Consider the following 25,494-nt stretch of genomic DNA (forward strand, 5'->3'; position numbering starts at 1 on the left):
AATCAGTTTCCTTGGCGGGCACCTTTTCTTTCAAGTGCTGAATTACCTGCTCATATTTTCGCATGACTTCTTTTGATGGCTCCCCCGTGACCTTGTCTCTGGGATACTCTTCACTGGGCCAATTGATGTTTATTTTACACTGGGTCCATAAATCTACTGGAACCACAATGTCGAAAAACCCATCCAGGTCTTTCCATAGACATTTCTGTACCTTCACGAACCTCTCCACCTGTCGGTACCAGTCAACTGGTTTCTCTCTTAATTTTGGAAAATCGTTCGTGAAGGACACAATATCCTGCCTAGACCAAGGAACATGCACATATTTCCCTCCCGGAACTTCGCGCATGGGGCATAACTGCTCAGGTTTTTCTACCTCTCTTAAAGCAAACTCGGGAGTCACTTGTCGGGAGCGAACCTCTTCCCTCTTTTTCGCCCACCTGCTTCTCCATTTTTCCACATCTCCCCATTTCTGCAGTACCCCCATTAATTCTTTAATCTGCAACTTCTTTCCTGCCACATTCAGGTGTTCTATATCCTTGTCTGAGAAGTCTGCTCTGTATGGTTTCTGTAAGGGCTTGGATTTTGAGATATCTACCCCCATACTCATTGCTGTTTCGGTCAGTTTTTCATGGAGCACTCTGGTGTTCCTTGTAAAGCTTTTACATATGAACGACAATTCTTCCTCAGAATAGGTATTCAATCGATTCAACCCCACATTTCCTGCCATTAATTCTTCTATTTCAACCCTCAGCTTGTAGAGGTCTAAAGGCTTTGTTTGCGGAGTCTGCTTCTCTAATTCACGACTCCAACTCTCAATTTCATCCGGAGTTACCAGAGAGACATTCCTAGTACCTGTTGCTGTCTCTAATTTAATTTCTTTTGCATTAAAAGGGTTATACCTCAGCTGTGTTCCCTTTGCAGTCTGTTTGTTTGGCAATTCCAAGAATGCAACTTCAGACTCGCACTCACTGGACTGATCATCTATGATGATTGGTTCCTGTCGCGGGGTTGCTATGACTGGGGTCATGACTGGAGTAATGGGATTTCCCTGACCATTTCCGTATAACGGGACCACCGGTCCAATAGTTACTGGAATAGTCAATGCCTCAGGACTGGTATTTATCTGAGAAATTTTCTGAATTATTTCTGTTCTTTGTCTAGCTAGAGCCTCTTGCTCCCTTTCCACTAGTACCCTTCTTAGAGTTGTGTCATGTAATATCTGTGGGGTCAATGGAGGAGTAAAACTCGGGGCAGTAGGCGGAGGAGTAAAACTCGGGGCAGTAGGATGCGTTTCACTTGGTCCTCCACCATAATTTGGTTTCGGGAATAAAGTTCCAGTATTAAAGGACCTGCACTCTTCCCCATATGGAGGTTGAACAAAAGGCAGTCCTGAATTCGATGGTTTCTCTTCGCTTTCATACAAGGGTCTGGGGAAAAAGGTTTTTGTACGTGAATATTTTTCTTCCTGACTTGCGGGCACTTTGGGATATATATCCCTTGTTTCCGCCAGTTCGGGTTTCTCAGGATAGGGTAATACTTGACCACCCCCTCCCAGTCCCAGGGACCTGTCTTCTTCCTTTTGGAAAGGGCGTCGGGGAACATCTCCTACACTGGAAGGTCGGGTTCCCTCATTGTAAGGTGGCGGACTTCTGGTACAGATGTCATCTATTAGTTCATCATCTGAATCCCCTAGGGCCCCCCAATGCTTACATTTTTCAGTACTTTTCCCACCCGCTGCAGGGTTATGACATGCCGGCATCATGGGAAACAGACCCTCAACAATCATGCTCTGCCTCCACTGTTTCATCCTTTTATCCCTGGACTCCTGTTTCAGCCTGGGGTACCACTTGGTCAAACCCTTGTCCATTCGGGGTCTTTCTCTTTCAAAAGCCTCAATCTCCCATTCCTCTAATGCTTCATACTGCGTTAGTCTCGGTCTGGGATGCAGTTCATTCATTCGGGTTCTTAAATTAAATAAGATCCTACCATTGAAAGTACCATCTAACGGGAAAGCCAATACTCCGTCATCTTTTGTGTACTTCACCCAATTCTCCAGCCACACACAGGTATTGTACCCTCGGTCAAACATCATGAATGAGGCAGGAGTATTGGGTGCTGGGACAAGAACACCTTCCCTAGATTTAATCGGTTTGTCCGTTTTAAAATAATTTTTCACCTTATTTACAAGGGACATTTTTCTCTTGGTTCCGTACATAATATCGTATCTGTTAGCCTTCCACTGATCCCTTTCAAACCCTAGATGCCTTGGATCAGGTCGCGTCTCTGTAGTCCGCGAGTGCCACATACGACTTCTGCGCTAACTTTGTTTACAAACTACCTCCAATCAGAACGCGCTTCAGAAAATTCGTGCAACCAATGGGTGCGCGACACAAAATAAGCTCCGCCAATGGGTGCGCGGCCCCTTCGTGAGACAGTTCCCACGCTCTGGCGCTCACCCTTCCTTTACAATTTTCAGCTCCGCTACCCGCCCGCTGTGTCCACCAATCCCAGCGCGGCACAGAGTGACGTCAGAGGCGCTTCGCGACTGACTCCCTCCCTTCACAAGGTAACGGAAACTTTCTTTCTTTTAAAGTGCTCAGTGCTTGGTTAATTTACAACAAATACACATTCGCCACAGTGCTCAAGTGTCTAGACAGAGTAAGAATTCTTTTACAGCAAGTAAACTACTTCCATTTACTTTTCACTCGCTGCGGGCAGATCTCTTCCGCCTACCCTTCACTCTAGCATCGGTGAACCTGTTATTCCCCTAAACTCATCCACTTCTTTCCGGGATATATTCCGAGTTTAAGGTTTCTCAGCGGACCCCTCTGCTTTCACACTAGCTCCGAGGACCCTGCTACTCTTCCGATGTGACCCTTACTAGGTTACGCCACTATGGGAATTTTGCCAATGAACCCCGTTACTGTCATTTATTCACACATGTATTCAGAAAACCCTAGTTAGTGCTTCCCGGTTATCCTAACCTGCACCTAACTTTCCTCGAACCTGTGACCTCAGGACAATGGATTCTATTCACCACTTGCCCTTTCAATTCCCCGGGGAGTTCGGACAACACTTAACGAGTCGATTTACAAATGCATTGATTAGTACATATAACAATATAAGAACAAGAATAATGACAATATAATAATTCATGAATTTCAGCAGCGTATTCACAAGAGAGTGATCAGTTCCCTCAGAACAGCCGCTCTTTTAGCAGCAATAAAATAGCAGCTTCCGACTTAACTAGTCTAACTAGTCCCTGCCTTACTCTCAACTAGTCCCTAACCATCCTCTAGCTACCAGAAAAACTGATAGAGCGCGCGAGGCCACCCGACCAATATTTTCGCCGTTTCCGGCTTCAGGGCCCATATACTTTTCAAAACACCATATACATCGATCAGGTGACTTCACGAGCTCTACCAATTTGGAGTGTGTGTGTTCCCTGCTACCAATTCTCAGTGCACCCGACTTACCATCCACCGATGCAGGTGCCTAATGACCACAATGAATCAGGGAGCTAGCTGTAAAGAAAGGCAGCAAAATACAAACCCAACCAATAACATTCAAATATTGTGTAAATGACCACGGACAACTGGAAGTTTTAAAAATGTTTATCTAAAGTTCACTATTTTCTTGCATGAGATACAGTAAAATAAGGCAATCAATAACCAAGAAAATGTAAATCACATATGCATAAAGAAATAATGGCAGAGTAATCATCAAAAGTACTAATAAAATGTAACGAGAAAAGATACTTATGCAAGTCAGTATTATCTAAAACAGTGATAGACTAAGTGTGTGATTATAGAAGAACTTATAATGAATAACACGCTTCACTTAAGGTGAAAGGGCCTTTGAACAACCTAGGCAACGAAGTTCTAGACCATATCAGGAAATGACACACTGCTATGCAAAATATAATTTCTAACAAATGAGAAGACATAGAAATAACTTTGCAAAATTTTAAATGACTTTCAATAGTTGCGGAAAGGCATGGAAAATATCACATGTGCAATGTTGAACTTTATTGAAGCAAAAGTTAGAAATTCAGAAGGTGCAAGAATTTCAAGAGATTTCAGAGCAGTATTTACCTAGAAAGGTGTGGAAACCAAACCCTGGCCACGGGTCAGTTCAAGACAGGAAACCCTCAAGGAAGGATACCCCTCAAAGGACAGCAGGTGCAGAATGGACACCCAGGGCAGGACAGGATACCCTCGGAAAGGAATCAGGACAGGACCTCAGGACAGGACAGCAAACCCTCAGGACAGGACCCTCTTCAGGACAGGACCGGAACCCACAGTTAGGAAGCAACGCCTGCGCTCCACCCGCTCTGCAGATATCGATCAAGACCCCGATTGGGTCAGCGAACTCCCAGCTAAGTGCCTTGCCAGCACTTTAAGGTTCAGTAAAACCTTAGTCTATGGTCAAATTCGGACAGAGTGCTCCGCAGCTCTCTGTATTTTCAGTCACCTATTGAGTGCGTTGGGTCAGTGACAGGTCAGCTAAACCAGACAAGTCGGACGGTTCACTAGGTGAACCCAGGGTAGATATACAGTTTTGGGACAGTGTACCACCCCCCAATGTTGCAAAGTGTCAGAATCCCTCAATTTCGATTGGTCCTAAGGTAGGATTTGGGTAACACACCAATCACAATATACGATTTGAAGCCTTCATTTACATATTTTGGGACCGCCTAGCATGTTTGGGTTCCCATGAGCTAACAGTAGCACATCAATACAATGTAACATATAAGAAGCCACATTCGCTGTTCTCGCAGGGCAGAGGTGACTTTCTCAGGAGCATCTCGCCCATCACTGCCAGCTGGCTATGTTCCATCAGCCAAGGTCCCTCGTGCTGCCGAATGTCGCACAGGCGCAGAAGGGACCTCCAATATGGCTCTCCTCTCACTCAGACCCCCATTGCCCGCGGTACATGAAAAGTAAGCGAAAACAAATTAATACATAATAATGTCATTATGAAAACACATCACAGGGTTTGTACTTTCAACTCATCATCAAGAAATAAACTTATGCAATTTAAATGTTAGCTACATTTAGACGAAATACAAGAGCAGTGGCACGAGCAGTACCACATGATAAGCACAGCTATGAATTACGCATGCGCATAATTTTCCCTCCACTTCTGCAGACGCGTCAGGACACGTGAGTGTGGCTGACGCATGCGCAGTAACTAAAATACAAGCGGCGGCCATTTTTAGAGGACATGGATTAATTTCATTAGAAATACACATAGGCAAGCGTCTCAAACTTTACTCAAACTTAATATAAACGTTAGTAAAACATACACGGGTTACCTTATTACACATAAATGAGGTTCTTGATTTCGGCAAGCCGCAAAATATGCGAAGCTTTGCTTCATCAGTACTTGCCCGCAAATGTATATCTAGATAATTTTATTGTAACTGGCCCTGTCGTATTTTAATTATAAAATGTACGTCCACCGATTCCGTAACTGTTAGACACCTTAGTTCTTGCAACCTAATGGCCCGCCCGTTACGTTCCTCTACAGTGTAAATGTCTATTCATCATATACGATTACAGTTTGCTCCGTGGCAGGCCCACGTGGTTATAGGCTCGTATTTGTATAATGAAATTTTCACAATAAAGGTTTTTAAAAGAAAACATGGTAGTAGTATATACATTGGTAAAGTTTTTAATAATAGTCACTGTTTTAGAATCATTAAAAGGCAAGTGAAATAAAGCAGACCAATTACATGAAGGGTAAAAGGTATAATACGAAGGAACGCAGTAAAGATAAATGGTCAAGGGCTGTTGTGTTTTCTATTCCTGCAACATAAAGTGATCGATAAGAATCTCATATTCAGGCGTATCGGCGACTAAGACAGCAGGTCGACCCTCTTTTGCTCAACGGCTCCGTCATGGGACGAAGAAACGCTCTTTTTCTCGAAAAAAGAATATATTTTACTTGCAGGACAGTTGTAAAATTTCCGGGAAAGTACATTAGCCTGGAACATTATAACATATATTTAAGAAAAAATAATGTTCGGAAGTAATTAAAAGCGTAATTTTTAGGTGATATGACCAAGGCTTTCATCATTAGAATAAGAAAAGTAAAATGAACCAATGAAAAGTTTTATTAACAAGTCACATGACTTGTTATGCTTACGTTACGCGCTGCGCGCCCCGGATGACTTCCGGATGCGCTAACGCGGCGCGTCATATGACGCATTACGCGACAACGCAGGTCCAGAATATAGTCAAAATGTCTCCACCAACCAGCGGTCGAAACACAACCCCTTTCAGCAGGCTAAATAGTTCTGTTAAATGACAACAGAAGGGACAGGCAACAAGAACCATCAGTCAAAGAGGGGAGGGCTAGTTCTTCTCTACCGGGTTACATTGGGGCGCTACCGGAACTGATCGAATTGGTAGTCTACAGTGTTTCTGGATGTTTCAGACTGAAGCTGGGGTTAGCATGAGAGCAGCACCATTTCGTAGCTCCGTCGTGGCCATTCCGCAACCAATCATGGCAGCCGCTCTTTATCGTTATTTTGGGCGGGGTGGGTGGCGGAGCCGAGCTGTTTTGCAGCCATCATTGTGTGGAGTTCAGTTCATCTCACTAGTTTTGTATTTGTCATGAGGGGTTGTTCCTAATGTTTCTATTTTAGCGAGGTCAAAAAGAGATCCCATTAGTGGCCTACTGATTTTGCTCGATTCCTTTTCTTTTTTTTTACACGATTTTTCGTTATTTGCAAAGACTAAACAGAGTATTGCGACTCTGTGTTTGTTTGTAAATAGAGAATGAACCAAAGAGAACTAATTCTAAAATAGTAAATACTTGGATAACAATCAATCAAATGGAGAGAGAAGCAGGCACGACGGATTACAACGGGGGCAAAGGCCTGCGTTAACTACCTTTCACTATCTGCAAAGAGAGAGTACTCCTAATAGAAATGAGGGGGGGGGGCACCATTCAAAGCAGATCAGTGTGCATAAACACGAAAATGTTTTCACTTACCACGTACTTGACATTCGACAGCTTATGATATTTGCTATTAAAAAACCATTGAAATTCACTGAAAAAACCATATGTTATAGACCATATATAGTTAGGAATTAGCATTTACAAAACCTTGAAAATTCACTGAAAAAACCATAGGTTATAGACCATATATAGTTAGGAATTAGCATTTAAAAAACCTTATTTTACTCACACAAAACCATTGAAATTCCATATATAGTTAGTTGCACTAACTATATATCGCGCACCCGCAATCCACTGCTGATCATGTCACATATTACATCATTCATGACATGGTCAGTGACATCACTGATGACATCACTGATGACATCTCAAATGACATCACTGATGACATCACTGATGACATCTCAAATGACATCACTGATGACATCACTGATGACATCTCAAATGACATCACTGATGACATCACTGATGACATCTCATTTGACATTACTGATCACATCACTGATGACATCATTCATGTGATAATACGATGAACCTCTTCAGACTCTAATATAACCTTAGATACACTCAGTGTAAACAGACACTCATAGACTGTCACTCATCCATGGAGTTACTCAGACACTTAGTCAGTCATGCAAAGAATCAATCACAACTCCATTTCCTCAACTATACAGTTATACACACCTTACTTATTCAAACATATACTAAAACATATTTACTCACTTATACAATCTTGGATACAAGTTCACAATGATCCATACAGCCACTCACACATTCACTGGCTCTTATGCACAGTTATTTATATATGTCAACTCTCACATGTACTGTGTTTTACATATGTACTTACTTTGACATGTAGCACTGAGATATCCATTCACTCACCAATACACTCATGCACACAGTCAACCGCCCATACAGCTGTTTCCACATGCACTTTTGAACCCATACATCTAGTCAATCAACTGCTCACACATCTATGCAGAGAGTCATACACCTCCCAGCCACCCACACACACACTCAGTCTCCCATACAAATGCTTGGGCAACCAATCAATAACCCATACAGTTAATCATATAGCTAATGATCAACACATGCAGCAGTTTACAGAACAACAGACATAATGATGCACAAATTAAGACAGTTTAGTCACTAACCCATGCACTCAGTGAGACACATTTAATCAGTCACTCATACAGTCAGCCATGCCCCTACTAAATCCTTCATCAAGACACTTATACATCCACTCATTCTTCAATATGTAAGACATATTTTAACTTTACAGAATTATACAGTCACTGGATGTAGTCATCAGTGATGTCATTTGAGATGTCATCAGTGATGTCATCAGTGATGTCATTTGAGATGTCATCAGTGATGTCATTTGAGATGTCATCAGTGATGTCATCAGTGATGTCACTGACCATGTCATGAATGATGTAATATGTGACATGATCAGCAGTGGATTGCGGGTGCGCGATATATAGTTAGTGCAACTAACTATATATGGAATTTCAATGGTTTTGTGTGAGTAAAATAAGGTTTTTTAAATGCTAATTCCTAACTATATATGGTCTATAACCTATGGTTTTTTCAGTGAATTTTCAAGGTTTTGTAAATGCTAATTCCTAACTATATATGGTCTATAACCTATGGTTTTTTCAGTGAATATATATATATATATATATATATATATATATATATGTGTGTATATATATATGTATATATATTCACTGAAAAAACCATAGGTTATAGACCATATATAGTTAGGAATTAGCATTTACAAAACCTTGAAAATTCACTGAAAAAACCATAGGTTATAGACCATATATAGTTAGGAATTAGCATTTAGAAAACCTTATTTTACTCACACAAAACCATTGAAATTCCATATATAGTTAGTTGCACTAACTATATATCGCGCATCCGCAATCCACTGCTGATGATGTCACATATTACATCATTCATGACATGGTCAGTGACATCACTGATGACATCACTGATGACATCTCAAATGACATCACTGATGACATCATCTAGTGTCTGTGTGTTTTTGTAAAGTTTAAATACGTTTTACATATTGAAGAATGACTGGATGTATGGAAGACTGAGTGTGTGTGTGGCTGGCTGGGAGGTGTGTGACTGTGCATATCAATGTGTACTTGTATCAGTGATTGTATAAGAGAGTAAGTATGTGTTAGTATATGTGTGAAAAGTATGGTGTTCTGTGTTTAACTATAGATGAGGAAATCGAAGTGTGATTGATTCTTCACAGGACTGACTAGGTGTATGAGTGCATATGATAGTGTTCTAATAATAACTGACTGTATGTATGAGTAATTGTATGGGTGAATGAGTGAATGTGTGTGTAGACGTACGAATCAGTGAGTGCGTATGTAGTAACTGGTATTGGTGTGTCATGATGTCATCAGTGATGTCATTTGAGATGTCATCAGTGATGTAATTTCAGATGTCATTAGTGATGTCATCAGTGATGTCACTGAAGTATGGTGTTCTGTGTTTAACTGTATAGATGAAGAAATGGAAGTGTGATTGATTCTTTACAGGACTGACTTGGTGTGTGAGTAACTCCATGGATGAGTGGCAGTGTGTGACTGTCTGCATAGGTGTATGAGTGCATATGATAGTGTTGTAATAATAAGTGACTGTATGTATGAGTCATTGTATGGGTGAATGAGTGAATGTGTGTGTAGACGTAGGAATCAGTGAGTGCGTATGTAGTAACTGGTATTGGTGTGTCATGATGTCATCAGTGATGTCATTTGAGATGTCATCAGTGATGTCATCAGTGATGTCATTTGAGATGTCATCAGTGATGTCATCAGTGATGTCACTGACCATGTCATGAATGATGTAATATGTGACATCATCAGCAGTGGATTGCGGGTGCGCGATATATAGTTAGTGCAACTAACTATATATGGAATTTCAATGGTTTTGTGTGAGTAAAATAAGGTTTTCTAAATGCTAATTCCTAACTATATATGGTCTATAACCTATGGTTTTTCAGTGAATTTTCAAGGTTTTGTAAATGCTAATTCCTAACTATATATGGTCTATAACCTATGGTTTTTTCAGTGAATTTCATTGGTTTTTTAACAGCTAATATCTGTAGCTGTAAAATGTATTCTTCTTTAAATCCAAAAATATATTTTATATGTTTATGAATAATTTTTTTTTTAAATATTTTTTTCTTCGTTCCCGCTTCGCGAATCGGGAAGCTTCCCGTTAGCTGACCTTGATGCCGCGAAATAGACCGCGAGCCGGTAAACGTTTCTTTACCGCAAGTGCCGCGTTAGAAAACAACATCGTGACGCCTCCCGTCCGCATGACGTTTCACGTTGTCGCGTGATACGTCATATGACGTGCTACGTTAGCGAACTGGTACGCGAAGCGAGTCGCAAAGCGCAGGTTTCTGGAAGCAAACCGGGAGGCCCTGCAAAGCGCTTAACGTAAACACAGCAAGTCATGTGACTTGGTAATAACACTTTTCATTGGTTCATTTCACTTTTGGTTTCCTAATGATGTAAGACTAGGTCATATAATCTAAAATGAACACTTTTCATTGGTTGAGAACTCTTGTTTTTCCCAAATGATGAAAATCCCTCCTTCTTTCCTCACTCTGACTTTCATCATTGTGAGAGAAAGACCCTTTGTGATCACTGAGCAATGGCTTCTTTAGTAGCTTCAGCTGGTGCTTCCCCACCACCTCCACCACATCCAAGGAAGAGTGGACCACCTGCTCAAGTTATAATTCAGCAAGAAGAGGAAGAAGAGGAAGACGAGGAAGAGCAGGAAGAGAGGCAGTTTTTGCCTGAGGAACCCAGGACGTCTCACCGGAAAGAAAACTTCATTTGGCAATTTTTTAAAATTCCCAAAGGTCAGAAAAAAGTAAATGCAAGATACGTAACTTGCCTTATTTGTCAAGATAGACTGTCCAGAGGAACCGAGAAAAAATACAGTTTCGGAAACTACACAATGCATCGCCATATGACTAGGTGGCATCCTAACAACTACAGTGCTGCACAGTTTCGGAACGACCTAGATAATCTCCCTATTATGGCCAGAAGATCTGTTGTACCGGAAGTAACGGGACCAGAGGGCAGGGAGATGGTGCCAAATATACAAATGAGATTTGGTGAAGTAAAACACATCTGCGTATTTTGCGATGGATTCATTTGCTACGGAGAAAGAAGCATCACTCTGATCAACAGAGCTATTGACTATCATATGCAAGTTTGTACGAAACGCCCAAAATAATAAATACTTTTTTTTGTTTTGTTGCTCCTGTTGAGCCCTTTACAATGAATCGTTTTCATTGCCCCCTCCAAGAAAAACCCCCAAAAATATAAAACTGTTCAGAAAAATTCAAAAAAAGTAAAAAAATGTTCTGAAAAATAATAAAAAAAATATAAAACAACAAAAACAATAAAAAAAAAGTTCTTTTCAGAACTACCTCCCCGTTATTAAAAAATTGGTACAATATTTGGAACTGTGCCAACCTCAATTTCTCTTAGTTCGCTTCCCAGTTCGCTCGCCGGTACGCGAACCGGAAGCGAACCAAAAACAGTAAGTATAAGGGAAGGAAACAGACACTTATGTTAAAAGAAAGACAGCTATAGGGGAGTAAACTAGAGATACTATTACCCGTAATCCACTGCTGATGATGTCACATATTACATCATTCATGACATGCTCAGTGACATCATCAGCAGAGGATTGCGGGTTTTTTGGCAACGTGCCTTATCCACGGTTTAATAACGCTGCCTTTTGCTTTATATAAGTTTTCAAATTGTATGAAATATATACCAATAGGTCGTTATGAACCTTTAGGTAGTGCTTTTCTTCATGAGGTCTGGTCGCTTCCATACACATACAGATGTTTCAAAGATGATCAAGAAGTTTATCTGAATGGAGAGGAATGCACTGAGACGCCAGATCATTCACTAATGTGTAGGCACATACAGTTACACGGTTCATGCAACAAACACCGACCAAATATGGCTTGCGTGTTGCAAGGCACGCCAGTTCCTGCTATCATCCCCACGTTCAAGTTGTTGGAAAATGGTAGTTATTTGATGCTCAATGATGAAGATTGTTCTGAGTTAATTAAAAGTATTCCTTTTATCGTAACAGTAAGTGAACGAGTTATTTGCTGCAGAAATGTTCTATTTCCTCCCACACATGAACATAGGGAGTTTTCAATCTGGCCACAAATACCAACCTTGGGAGAGATTTCAACGGCATGGCAAGAATAAGAGCTCTTTTGTCTCAGAGAGAGGTGGCCTTGAGTTCGGCCCGTGAAACTTTCGTGCTTCACATAGCGAACACCCGTACAGAGGTGCAGACCCTTTTCAATTCAGATTTGCCTTTCAATTTCAGCAAGATGGTTCGGACTATCTTTAACGCATCCTCCACAAAGGCCCTGGCGCACTTTTTTAAAGTTGTTACCAGTGGTCTCGTGACTTCATTTGAGAAAATCTTTGGAGTCATCCCTGCTTTCTTTCATTCTATTTTCTCCACTCTGCTTCGTGGATTGGCATTTTTACTTGCATTACCAGCGGACGCTCTTGTGCTTTTTTACATTTTTAAATATGGATGTCCCTCCTATGCAACCTCCCACCCTGCAGCTGCTGACACTGTTCCGCAATCGCATGCTAGAATATTATGGCACAATGCCGTTGGCGATATTAAGCACGGCATATGGATTATCTTTTCGATTCTCCTACTTCACCTGTGTCCAGCCTGTATTTCACTGCCTGACCTGTGATTTCGATTGGGCCATTGATTTGTGTCTCTGCGGACCGGTTTCTCCTGACGTCGACTTTAATCAGCTGATGACTCCTATCATTACTCACGAGTTGGTTTGTCCTGGCGAAAGGATTATGGCTGTGGCATTGATGCATGGACTAATTGGTCCCTGGAATTTACTGGCGGCAGCACAGTCTTTCTTGGAACAGAGCTTTCTTGAAAACCCACCGAGCTGTCCTCTGATGGTGATAGAGGATCCGGTGCTGGGAGAGCACGTATGTTCTTTTCCGCTTTTAAATTGGATGGCTGAACTGTTTTCGGATGAAGACGGTGACTTCCTATTGGAGGCTGTTGCAGCTTATTTTGCATACACAGTTATGTCATAGACCTTTTTCATGTTTGATATGCTGAGTACTAGCATTTCATTGACAATTCATTGACTTATTTGTCAAGTTTTTATTATTTACCTTGCCTATTGGCTTAAGACTCGATAAAGTACTTGGCTGTTTTATTTTTCTTTAGCATTAAATTTTCCTAGTTTTTAATGCTTTACCTTGCGGACCGTCCACATATAAACTTGCAATCTGCTCTCATGAGATGGCACTTCTATTATCTTATTCAGTTTGTTTCCGGATCATGGGGAGGTGTCATCTAGGTCCTGGATATCTTTACACCGTGTTAAGTTAGCATGGGCTCATTACCGGTTTAAACGCCATTTTTCCTTTTTTGCAACTTCTGCACACGACACTTAGTTGTTGCTTTAGCTTTCCACCTAGTAGTTCATCGTGGTTTACATGAGAATAATATGTTATTGCTCTACTATCTGCTTTGCTTGTTAAACTATATCTGTACAGCGAGTGCTAAAGTTTCAAGAACAACACGATACAGAATTGTTATGAGGTCTGATCTCCACGACTTCATACTCATAACATAAGTGCAACTTCTGCCAATTCTGGGCATGAGGCGGGTTTTATATTGCTTTGCCGAACACACATACACAACAGTTGATGCGGTTCACATGAAGAGAGAGCTGGTGTATGCTGATGTGATTCCTTCAAATCTAAGACACTAAAGTATGGGCACGCCCTAAACCAACACAAAGAGACCTTCTTAGCAAATAATATAATATGTGTATTAGGGAGGGTGAGATATAAGCAGCCGCGGGCCGTGGAGGGAGTTACGGTGAGGCAGGGAGGCGGGGAGGGGGAGAAGCAGGGTGGAGCCCTCTCTACCCTGCCCCTCCCCCTCCCCGCCTCCCTGCCCCACCGTAACTCCCTCCACGGCCCGCGGCTGCTTATAAGTGTTGCTAACTCTTATTCATTTACAGCATGTTAACATACTGTCACCATTCGCTTTTTATGTACTAGTAACTATGCTGGTAATTTTGCTACTGATAATATGTGTACTTGTATTCTCCACCCTGCTTCTCCCCCTCCCCGCCTCCCTGCCTCACCGTAACTCCCTCCACGGCCCGCGGCTGCTTATAAGTGTTGCTAACTCTTATTCATTTACAGCATGTTAACATACTATCACCATTCGCTTTTTATGTACTAGTAACTATGCTGGTAATTTTGCTACTGATAATATGTGTACTTGTATTATCTAAGATACTACGCCTGAGAAGACGGCATTAGTAAATAAACATTTCTAATACACATGTGTTCTTCTTAACTCCATGTTCTGGTTTCTAAGAAATATATAACGACCGACTGTTCATGAGTTCCACGTATCCTGAGGTACTATAAGTTCATATTCTGGATTGTCTAAACATTGAGAGTTTGTTATATCCAATGTGACACTGTACCTAGCTTGCTAAGGAGTTTTTGATTACTAACGTGAGTTTTGGGACACCCTAATTCGCCGAGGTTCCAATCCTCTGTCCACAGTTCTGTGTGAGAACAGAAACCCTGTGACAGGGGCACCCCCAACCCTTGCTGGAGCTTCATCACACTTGCGATACAACTCCAGCAATGCGCCACCTTTACGGCACAGATACATCACGCATCTGTGCTGTTTTTGCCCCATGATGCGCCGCATTGTAAATGCAGCACACCATAGGTGACGGAACAGCGGCACAGAATGACTAACACATCCCTGGTGATGCGCCAGTCATCATAAATGTATCCCTATGCTTCTTATCTTGTTAGAGATGAACCGCCATATGTATCATCAAAGTTTTTTGCATTTCCTAAATAGCGAACTTTAAGGAATAAATAGCGATTCTTTACCATTCCTAGTTTGCGATTAGCTATTTGCTAATTACAAATTACCCATTCATTTCCTTCATTTCCATAGGGCGGTTGGACTCACTTTTAGCTCGAACGGCTGAATGGATTTCCACGAAACTTGGCAAAATTGTAGGGACTGGTAGCCCGATGTGCCTTTGCTATGTCTCAAGATATATGCTCCAGTGGTTTTTTCGAAAATTAACTTTGAAAAATATATATTGGGCTACATTGGCCTATATATATGTTGGAGCCCAAATGTAGCCCAATGTAGCCCAATGAAGCCCAATGTAGCCCAATGTAGCCCAAAGATGGCCGCCAGACACACAAAAAAACAAATGTAGCCCAAATATCAGCCAGATGTAGCCCAACTATAGCCCAGTGACAGAATGACCAATCAGCTTCGCAAACCTCCGTTACGCGAAGCGGAGCGCTGTTACAGATATATATCTTTTTTTGAACGTTAATTTCTCAAAATCCACTGGAGCACATATATTGAGACCTAGCAAAGGCACATCGGGCTACCAGTCCCTAATATTTTGCCAAGTTTCGTGCAAATCCATTCAGCCGTTCGATTATTATTATTATTATTTTTTTTGCCCCGCGGGGCCCTTTTAAAACCTCTACATCAAACCTAGGGGGTCAGCGAGGATCTACTATGCCCCCTTATGGTTATTTCCCCCTTTGTTTTGGCCTCCTCTTGTCTCTCGATCCTACCGAGAGACAAGATGGCGGCCGCTACGGACTTTTGGGAATGTTGACAGACGCCAGAGAACCAATCAGCTTCGCTTCACAAAGCTCCGTTGCGCGAAAAGTACGCGTCCTGGGACGCTGCCCGGTCCGCTGTTACAGATATATATCTTTTTTTAAACGTTAATTTCTCAAAATCCACTGGAGCACATATATTGAGACCTACAAAAGGCACATCGGGCTACCAGTCCCTACAATTTTGCCAAGTTTCGTGCAAATCCATTCAGCCGTTCGGGCTAAAAGTGAGGCCAACCGCCCTATGGAAATTAACATGGGAAAAACGCGTTTTGGGACCCCCCTTTTTTCTCGGCCCCCCCTTGACGAACCCCCCCCAAATTTTCAGGGGCTGCTCAGAAACAAAATGTGCCATTTGCCTGAAAATTTCAGCCAATTCCGTCCACAAACGCCAAAGTTATTAGACATAGAATTTTCAAAAATCCCATAGAGAAAAAATCCTAACTATATATACCTACTGGCGACCGCCAGTAGGTAATGTCAAATGAGCATAAAGCACTGGCTTTTGTTGGATCAGAGTAGTAGTCAATGTTGCCTCGTTTAACCAATCACTCTTCCTAAAGATCCCATTATAGATTAACAGTCTATCAGAGTCCCTCTTACTAGATGAAGGGTGAGAGATTAGAGCAATGCAGCTCCTGAGTACATGCTTAGGATGGGAGAGAGAATCTGGAAACCATTTACCTTTTGCCCCCTTCACAGGAAGTACTGGGAGCAAAGCCTTGGGGGTAGGAGAGATAACATTACGTGTATTGCATAGCAGCTGGATGGTGACTGGATGGGCCTGGTTGATGCATACATGTGAAAGGAGAATGTTTGCTTGGAGCGGCCCTGAATCTGGATGGCGACATGGGGCAACAGATCTAGGAATGGGCCCGTAAGTGGGCAACAGTTCGGGAGCACCACGCTTAGGGGCTGATTTAGATCTCGGCAGACGGGTTACTCTGTGACAACGGTGACGGATATCCCATCCTCCGAAATATAAATCCCATAGGATATAATGGGATTTATAGTTTGGCAGACAGAATATCTGTCACTGTTCTGACAGAGTAACCCGTCCACCTAGATCTCCATCGGGCCCTAAGTCGCCAGTCCTATGGATCACTAGGACACCAGTGGTTGTACTTCCGGTCTAATTTATGTGGCATGCTGGCTTGACAAGGAATCCTAGCTGGGCATAGATTTGCTAAGGCTGTGTGTATTTTGCACTGGAAAGTTGTCCTTTTCTCAGCAAAAAAAAAGCCCTTTGAGCTCCTTTGCATTGCTTTGAGGCGCTTTACTTCAGGGGGCATTACTATCAGTGCCAACACCAAAAGGTTTTAACGGAAAGCTTAATCTATTAAGAGAACCTACCAGGCTTTTTGTCAAAAATTAGTGCCATCTTGTAGCAGGCATTATTACTCTTCTTTAAAAAAAACTGCACACTACGCTTGTGCTGAAGTTTAGCGCGCACATGCAATGTCCGGGGTTCTTCTGAGTTTATTTAGACATGAGAATTTGAAGAGGAAGGCTATGTATGATTCCAGGAGAACTCCTAAGCTACACTGCACACACTCTTCTCTGCACCTTGATGCAAGCCTTCATGTTGCAAAAACATAGCCTAATTAGAGTGCTAACTCAGGGGATTACAGCGGTAGCAGGCCTATCGTACTATATATGGCTCTGCACTGTGTTTCCCACTTTGCACAATGCAGCACAGCACGTTTGGTTGCTGTGTGGCATTGTAGGAAAAATGAGTAAACCTTCCCTCCAGAGAGTACTGGGTGTCTTGACAGTGCATGCTTGGTAGGTACTCTTGTAAGGGATGAAGGAGGCAAAGCTTTTCAGGCCAAACATTCATGGCCATTGGTGGAGCAAGGGTATTTGAACCTCAATCTCTTGGTGAAATCATCAAACAGAATCCCCCACCGGTTGTATGGACCTTTGGTTGTTGTCATGAAGCGTTGAGAGGGAGCTAACATCGAAAATACATTTCAAATACAGAGAACCCAATAGTCTTCATAATGACGACGGTAGTCTAACCATAAAGGTTTATTTTCAAGTTATTAGTCAATCATCAAACAGCCAATTTGGCAGTGGTTCAAAAAGCATACTAATTCAGCCAAAATAATCACGTGTTCAAGTATTCTAAATGTAAGTACTATAGAAATTCACGATATGTAAAGAATGCAAAATATCCGAATAATGTGTTCTTTTAGAAATGGGATTTCTGGTTGGCTGGGGCAAGCGTCTAAGCCAGGCAGAAACCACCACTCTAGTCAGGGCAAGGGAGTTACACACTGAAGATATCCCCTGCTTACCCCCTTGGTAGCTTGGCAGAGCAGTCAGGCTTATCCCAGAGGCAATGTGTAAAGGATTTGCACAACACACTCACACAGCAGCGACACACTAGGCACACCACAAAAGAAACTCCAAACAAGGTTTTTTAGAAAAATAACCTTTGAATTGCTCATAAAACACCTTAGAGCATAATCACATATATACACTATGTCACCTGGCACTAGGTACTACTTTACAAAAGATTATATACATTACAGGGCTAATCGGGACACTCTCACCACCAACATATCACCATTAGTGAGAGCAACCAGTAACTACTGGTAAAGGTGCTCTTAGCACTACACATTAGGCATAAACATCCTGTCATCACCTATGACCTGGTAAGGAGCATTATGCATACATCATCCCTAGTAGCAGTGCGCCACAGTAATCAGGGCATACATGGGTGCTCAGCATAGCACCTTATGCCTTAGAAGCGAAAGCAGTGCACCAAAGTAAACAACTGCAAAATGCACACCTTTATACAACCCCCATCATGGTGTAAGATGCTAAGCAGGGGGTGCCCCGGGCCCCGTCTTGGGCTCGCCCCCAATAATGCTTCTTTTCTATATGAGACCTCCAAACTAGCCCTCCTACCTGCCGAAGCAGCAGAAACAACGTTTGCAATGCAAAGGGGGCAGGGTTGCAACTCACCCTCGTCTCCTTCACTGGAGAATGCCCCCCGGTGCTGCACTACATATGCAGCTGCCCACGATCATGCGGGGCAGCTGCGGACATGCGGAAATGTGAAGCAATCCTGCTCAGGGACCTCCGCCGAGGCTTCACCCTGAGATGGCCACAATACCCCAATGAAGAACAAATGAGGGAGGCATCTGCACTGCTTCTGCACAACAGGAGTCTTCCTCTCCTCAACGGCTGGTCACCTTCTCTCTGCCAGACTTGTCTCCCTAGCAGACCACAGGAAAGCTCCAGTCTGGTCTCGCTGGCCAACACAGCGATGTCTCGCCCTTCTGGCAGATTGCTTCCTGGGAGGCGGTCCCCTTCAGCTCCGCCCACAACCAGGCAACCTTTGCGCCCCTGCACTGCCTGGCTTCCGGGAGCTTGCCTTGATCCAGGTGAAGACGGGAAGAGGCAGGGGCTAAGAACCTGCAAGGCTCCGGTTCTCTATCTCTGGCCACCCACACACAGGCTCGGAGGCACGCAGGGCTCTCTCTCAAGCAACACTGGAGCCACGCCCACAACCAAGCACAAGCTTGCCTGACTTCCTGTCTTAAGGATCACGGGCGAAGTCTCTGTTGATTCTGAAGCCCCCTTTGCATGGCGCAGCGGCACCCGTTTTCGGCATGCTGGAGCCGCCCGCCCAAGGCTCAGGGAGATGGCAACAGAAGCGCACTCTGCATGCCGCACGGTGCAGGAGCCCCCACTCTGGGTAACCGGCTCCGTTAGCATGTGAAAGCAATGTGCCCTGCACCAGGGCAGAGACTAAGTAGTCCCAAGCTCTCTCCCTGCACTCAGCCCCAGGAACAGAGATCGTGGAGCGCTTCACCAGCACTAAGTCCAAAAGTCACAATTGGCAGAGCTTGACCCAGGCAGGACAGCTCACAGGGCCCTCTACCAGAGGGGAAGTCCTTTGTGGCAGTTCCTTCTGGTGCCCTGCAGTCCTTCCTTTAGATCCATGTAAGTACTACTTTACATGGGGTCATAGTTCCAATACTTATACGACATGTCTTCTTTGTTCTGCCCTGGCACAGGGCTTGGGACCCAGTTTAAACCAGTTCTGGGGTGCACAACAGTCCCCATTGACAGTTTGGGTCCTGGCCCCAGACACACCGCAGGGGGGCTGAGACAGCATTGTACAAGGCAGGCACAGACCTATTCAGGGTCAGGGGCTACTCCTCCCACTACTCCAAATGCAGATCAGGCCCATTCAGCCTAGCGCTGCCTCACCCGGCCCCTCTGGAGCCACTGCACCTCCCCAGTCTCTGTCACTCCAGAGCCAGACATGCAATACACATCGGGCAGGCACAAAGACACATAGCACACAGAAATGCCAACTTCTAAAAGTGGCATTTCTAAAATAGTGATAATAAATCTCTGAACACCATTACGCAGCATTTATTACCACTATTCTAAACATACCAAACTGGATTATGCTACTCCTCTCATACTAGTAATTACAGCTGAAACACATATCAGGGAATCCCCAATGCATTTCTATGAGAGGGCAGCCTCAAAGTTGTGAGAAACCAAAAATGGCTATTTGTCACTACCAGGACATGCCACACAGTTAAGACACATGTCCTACCTTTTTTCTACAGCGTACCCTGCCCACAGGAATAGCTAGGGCCTACCTTAGGAGTGACTGATATGTAGTAAAAGGGGAGTCATAGAAGCGGCACCCACTTTATGTGCCACGTCACAGCGACAGTAAACTCCGCGTGCAGGCCCCGCAATGGCAGGGACCTGAGACAGGTTTGAAAGGCTACTTTGATGGGTGGAGCAAGCAGCGCTGCAAGCCCACCAGTAGCATTTAATTTACTGGCCCAGGGAATATGCGATTCCATTTTACAAGGGACTGATTAAATAAGCCAAACAGGTGTATACTAAACTTACCATGTTTACCATGGAGAGCACATGCACTTTAAACTCAGCAGTGATAAAGTGCTCAGAGTCCTAAAACCACCAACACCAGGCCAGGAAAAATACTAGGAGGGAGGCAAAAAGTTCAGGGATGACCCCGCAAAAAGGGCCAAGTTCAACATGTTCCATAAAGAAACCCACACTGTCTTAGTAGAAACTCAGGGGAAAGTGAGAGAGTGTCTAGCATCAAGCTACAGAAAGGTCTGCTCAATTATGACTTTGGCGCTCGGACCTCCATTACACCACTTTGCTCACCAGGGAACTGCTGTTCCCTAGTGGTGGCACGGTAGTCACTGTGCCACTGTGGCTCCGCCATGCAAATTACGAGTTTCAGGACTGCCATTGGTGTCCTGGATGTCTTTCCTCCATGAAAAGGCTGGCATTCCTGAAACAAAGGGGGCCCTACAGGGCCCCATGTTGCCCATGTGCATGGGGATGCATGCAGGGGGCACAAAAAAGTGCCCCCTGTGTGCATGCACCCCAGTTCCTGCACGGCATTGACAGATGTTTTTGGCACATCCAAATTTAGAATAGCTTCAGGCAATTGGCGACTTGTCCCTTATTATATTTTCGAGAGGATGTGTTGAGATAGTAGATTATATAAGCATACAAGATGTGCACTAGTGGAGCCAAGTATGAGTAGAAGAGGCATAAAGAAAGAATATACCCAAAGTGTGGTGAAACGAGTCTGTGACAGGAATGAGCCCAGCTTCACTCAGGGGGGACTTTTGAGAGGAATGAAGAGAACTACTGCAAACACATAGATTCATAGCCTCAAAAATCAGAACTATCCAAATGGCCTAAATCACAAACTATACGACACATGGAGTTTTCATACTTTAACATCATGTGTTATAGTGTTTAGTTTGGTTGAATCAAATGCAGCTCAACCTGATTGCTAAAACACATACCAGATCCCACATAAATCAGTAATGTCACTTGAGGATTTAGTCCATTCACTGATTATATGTTGATTTCTAAAAGATACTGCTAGGTCCACCGAAGAGAACAAATGATAAAGCAAGCACCTGAAGGCAAGTGAATGAATACAAAACATGGTATGCTGGGTTGTTAGGGAAGAGCTGGGTTGCTGGGAAAGAGACCGACGAGTTGAGTGCTCCTTTCCCGGAAACTGCTGGGTTAGAAAGTTAGGGCCTTATTTACAAGATTTTGCCATAGGGCAGCGCTGCAGGCCTTCCTGCTGCACTACCCTATGGCAAAAGAAGAGGGCAGGAATGTGCTGTATCTATCAGATACAGCGCATTCCTGTCCTTTTCCCTGCAGTGGCGCACATTGACCTGCAATGCACCGACGCAGGCACCTGTGCTCCATGGTGCAAGGGTGCCTGAGTTGCAGGGATGATTGTTTTTGTGCAGGAAGGAAATACTTCCTGCACAAAAACAATCACAAGAGGATATTTCCTCTTTTTATGTGTGCTGCATTTCATAGAAAAAGGAAAAACGAGGAGAAATAATAGGTATTTCTCCTTGTTGCGCCGCCCTTACGCCTCCCCTGGGTTTACTCATAAATCTGAGGCAGTGTCAAAAAGCCATAGGAATGCCCCCAGCAACACCCATTACACGCCCCTTTAAAGTAGAAAACGGTGTTAAAAGTAACGATATTTACAAGGCCGCATTAAGCCACACAAAGTGGTTCAGTGCTGCCTGGTAAATATGATGCAGGCCCTGGCACCACCGCAGCTTCGCAACAAGTGACGCTCCAGTGGCGCAGTCACACAGTAAATGAGGCCCTTCGTGTGTATTCAGTCGATACTGTAAAGCCCTGAAAGTCATACAAATTAGGCCACAGGGTGAGCACATGATACGGAGACGGGTTAAATATACACCCAACTCAACAGAAAACAGCTCAGGTGTACACACAAGAAAAACACAAGAAAAAAGATAACAGTGAACAGGAGTTGTGGCTGTGGCTGGGACCACATGTATAAGCAAACAGACCATAGATAAATGGTTTATGGGTGGTGCCAGCTTGATGAAATATAGGCCTGAGGACTAACTCAACTGCTTGCCAAGAGGTCTGAAGAAGTCCACAAACATACATAAGGTTACTCCAGCTCTGGCCTGTGGAGCCCTCTGCTGCTCACAGTTGCAGCTTTTGCCACTCTTGCTTGGGATATGGAACTAGGCAATAGCCTGTGGCTGGCATTTCCACCAGGGAGTATCAGGAAATAAGAAGTGCTGGCCAAATATTCTTGTTAAACAGTGATGAGGGTAAAGCTTCAAGACAAACCTTTCTTCCTCTGATTCCAGTATTTTTTGATAATTTATTTTGACAGGTATTTCCATAATTTGGAAGACGACTTCTCTCTTGGAAAGAACCAGGTTGCTGGAGACTGCAATTGAAACAATGTATGCTCTCTCTCTCTCTCTCTCTCTCTCTCTCTCACTATTTCTGTTGCCTATCACATTCACTTGAACATCTTTTTCTGTTTCGCTCTCTCACTTTCTCATTCAACTGCTTTATAGAAGGGTCTCTTTCTCTCTCTCTCTCTCTCTCTCTCTCTCTCTCTCTCTCTCGCTCTCTCTCTCTCACGCTCTCTCTCACTCTCTCTCTCACATGTCTATCTCTGTCTATATATTTCTTTCTTCCTCTGTTCTTGTCTCCTTTTGGCTGCAGTGTCCACGAATGTGAAGATGTTTCCATGAACCTGCCTAGGGGTACTTTTGAAATAAAGGATTAATTCATCAGAAGTGCAGCACGTGTTTGGGATACAAATGTAGTGCTCAGCCTCCAGTTACTTACACTGCATAAATTAAAATATTCTGCTAGATTAGTTGTGACCTCAAACCGTTCTCGATTCCCTTGTTCTAATTGGTTCATTTTCACATTTCAGCCATTTGCAACATTACATTTCGTTATAAGTCTAGCATCGCTGCTGAGGGAGCAATTAGAAGAGAGGCCTTCCTATCTAGAAGCCTCCGGCCATGCAATAAAATCCCCTTATAATGAGCTCTTTCTCAGTGTGTACAAAAGAGTTGAGGATTATGTGACCTTGTTATGTGATGGTGATAGAAGTTCATGGTTTGCATTGAAAAAGTTCCAGGAAACATTACAGGTTTCAAATTCGCTTGCTCTCCTCCCTCTTTGATTGAAGGGTCTGCCCTGATGCCAGTGTCTTATACTCTGAAGGTTGCAGAGGTCCCCACTTGCTGATTTTAGTCCTGTGGAGCGTAAACTAATAAATCTACCTAGCCCAGGGTAGAGTGTTGTACTTGTATCAGTGACATCATGAAAAATGATGGGGCCAACCTGTAAAATGGGTAGAGGGGACCCTGGGTCTCCAATGCCTCACAGAGATTCAGTGGCTAGAGGCCAGGTCTGGTAGTAGCTTAGTGGAACAATGTGTCCACTGTAGGAGCCTGTGGTCGACTTCATGGTTACAGGTTCAAATCTAAGCAGATCCACTCAGCCTTCAATCCTTCTAAGGACGATAAATGACTACCATTGAGTTGGATATCAATTAGCATCTGTTCTTCAGCACCAAGATACTCTTCTGGGTGAACATGCGCTTTTACAAAGACACATGTTAAGGTTAAGGCCTTGGCCGCTTGGGGGCTTCGTGAAGGATTGTGGGCTTTTTGGAGTGTTGGGGCCCGTATGCTGCAGGGTTCTGCGTTGCGTCCCTGGCTTATAGGCTATATATCCTCCCAAAGCATATTACCTGCACAATGTATTTAAAACATCAGTAACCTGGCAGGAAACCTACAGACCCTTGAGAGACTGTTACAGGCAAGTTTTATTCTGTAGCACGCTAAATATATGGATTGAAAGTAACCTTTTTCCTTTTACTGTAAGATGGAAGTGTGATCTTAGAAGCAAATTGGTCTTAGAAGCAAATGCTGCCCTGGACTGGCAAATGTAATGCCAGCTCCCATAATGAGGCACAGGGTCAAGACTGATTTGCATATGGCCATGTCTGATCAGGGGTGGCTTGGTGAGCAAAATAACGATGGATTAAACCCAGATCTGTGACTGGGGTGAATGTTTCACCATTGTGCAACATTCCGTCCATCATCTTGTGTGTTTTGCAGCTCCCATAATAAAGCAGAACAAGTGAGTTGGGCACTGTGCATTACTATTTGAGAGGTGAGGAAGCAAATGTTGATACAATTGGATACAGTGCAGCATTTTTACTTCCGGCTCTCCCGCATTACACAGTATTCCTATGGAGGAGCAAAACCGGACAGCACATAGCAACCCACTGGCAAATCTCCCCGTACCAATGCCCTAGTGAATTAATAGAAATCACTGTGCCACTGGATTCAAACTATCCTGGAGGATGAGGGGGTGACACACCGAAACCGGTCCTAGGATGCTTGTTTCCAGGCCAGGGAGGACCTGGCTTGGCAGTTCGGGCACAGGGTCAAGGCTGATTTGCATATGGCCAGGTCTAAACTGGAGTGGCATGGTGAGCAAAAGAATGATGGATTTTATGATGGATTTAACCATAATCTTTTGACTGGGGCTGAATGTTTCGATTTGTTATGCATTCTGTCCATCAATTGTATGTCTTTTATTAATAGAAAGATAACTTCAGTTGGGTATTATATTATCTGAAAATACTAAACTAATCAACAGTTAGACCATGTGCTCCCATTTGCTTTAGAATCAAAGTAGATAACTCGACAAAAAGACAGGTGCACTTTATCCATACTAGAGACCATCAGTGCACTGTGCACGCAGTTGCGTAGCTAGGGGGTAGGGCGGTCCGCCCCGGGCGTCACTGTTTTTAGAGTGGCGGAGGTGAGCAAGTCATGTCTGTCGACTACCACCATCCCCCTGCCCCCTGAGAACAAGTCTCCCATCGGACGCCCCCTCCCTGAAC

The 25,494-nt window shown here is 43.6% G+C and overlaps 1 protein-coding gene across 1 annotated transcript in view; it reads left to right on the forward strand.

The window, feature by feature from the left end:
- Positions 1 to 25,494, forward strand: part of DCDC2 (doublecortin domain containing 2) — a 739,932-nt gene that overhangs the window by 49,475 nt on the left and 664,963 nt on the right. The window lies entirely within an intron of this gene.

Source organism: Lissotriton helveticus, chromosome 4_1 (genome assembly GCF_964261635.1).
Source record: "Lissotriton helveticus chromosome 4_1, aLisHel1.1, whole genome shotgun sequence".
Classification (NCBI taxonomy): domain Eukaryota; kingdom Metazoa; phylum Chordata; class Amphibia; order Caudata; family Salamandridae; genus Lissotriton; species Lissotriton helveticus.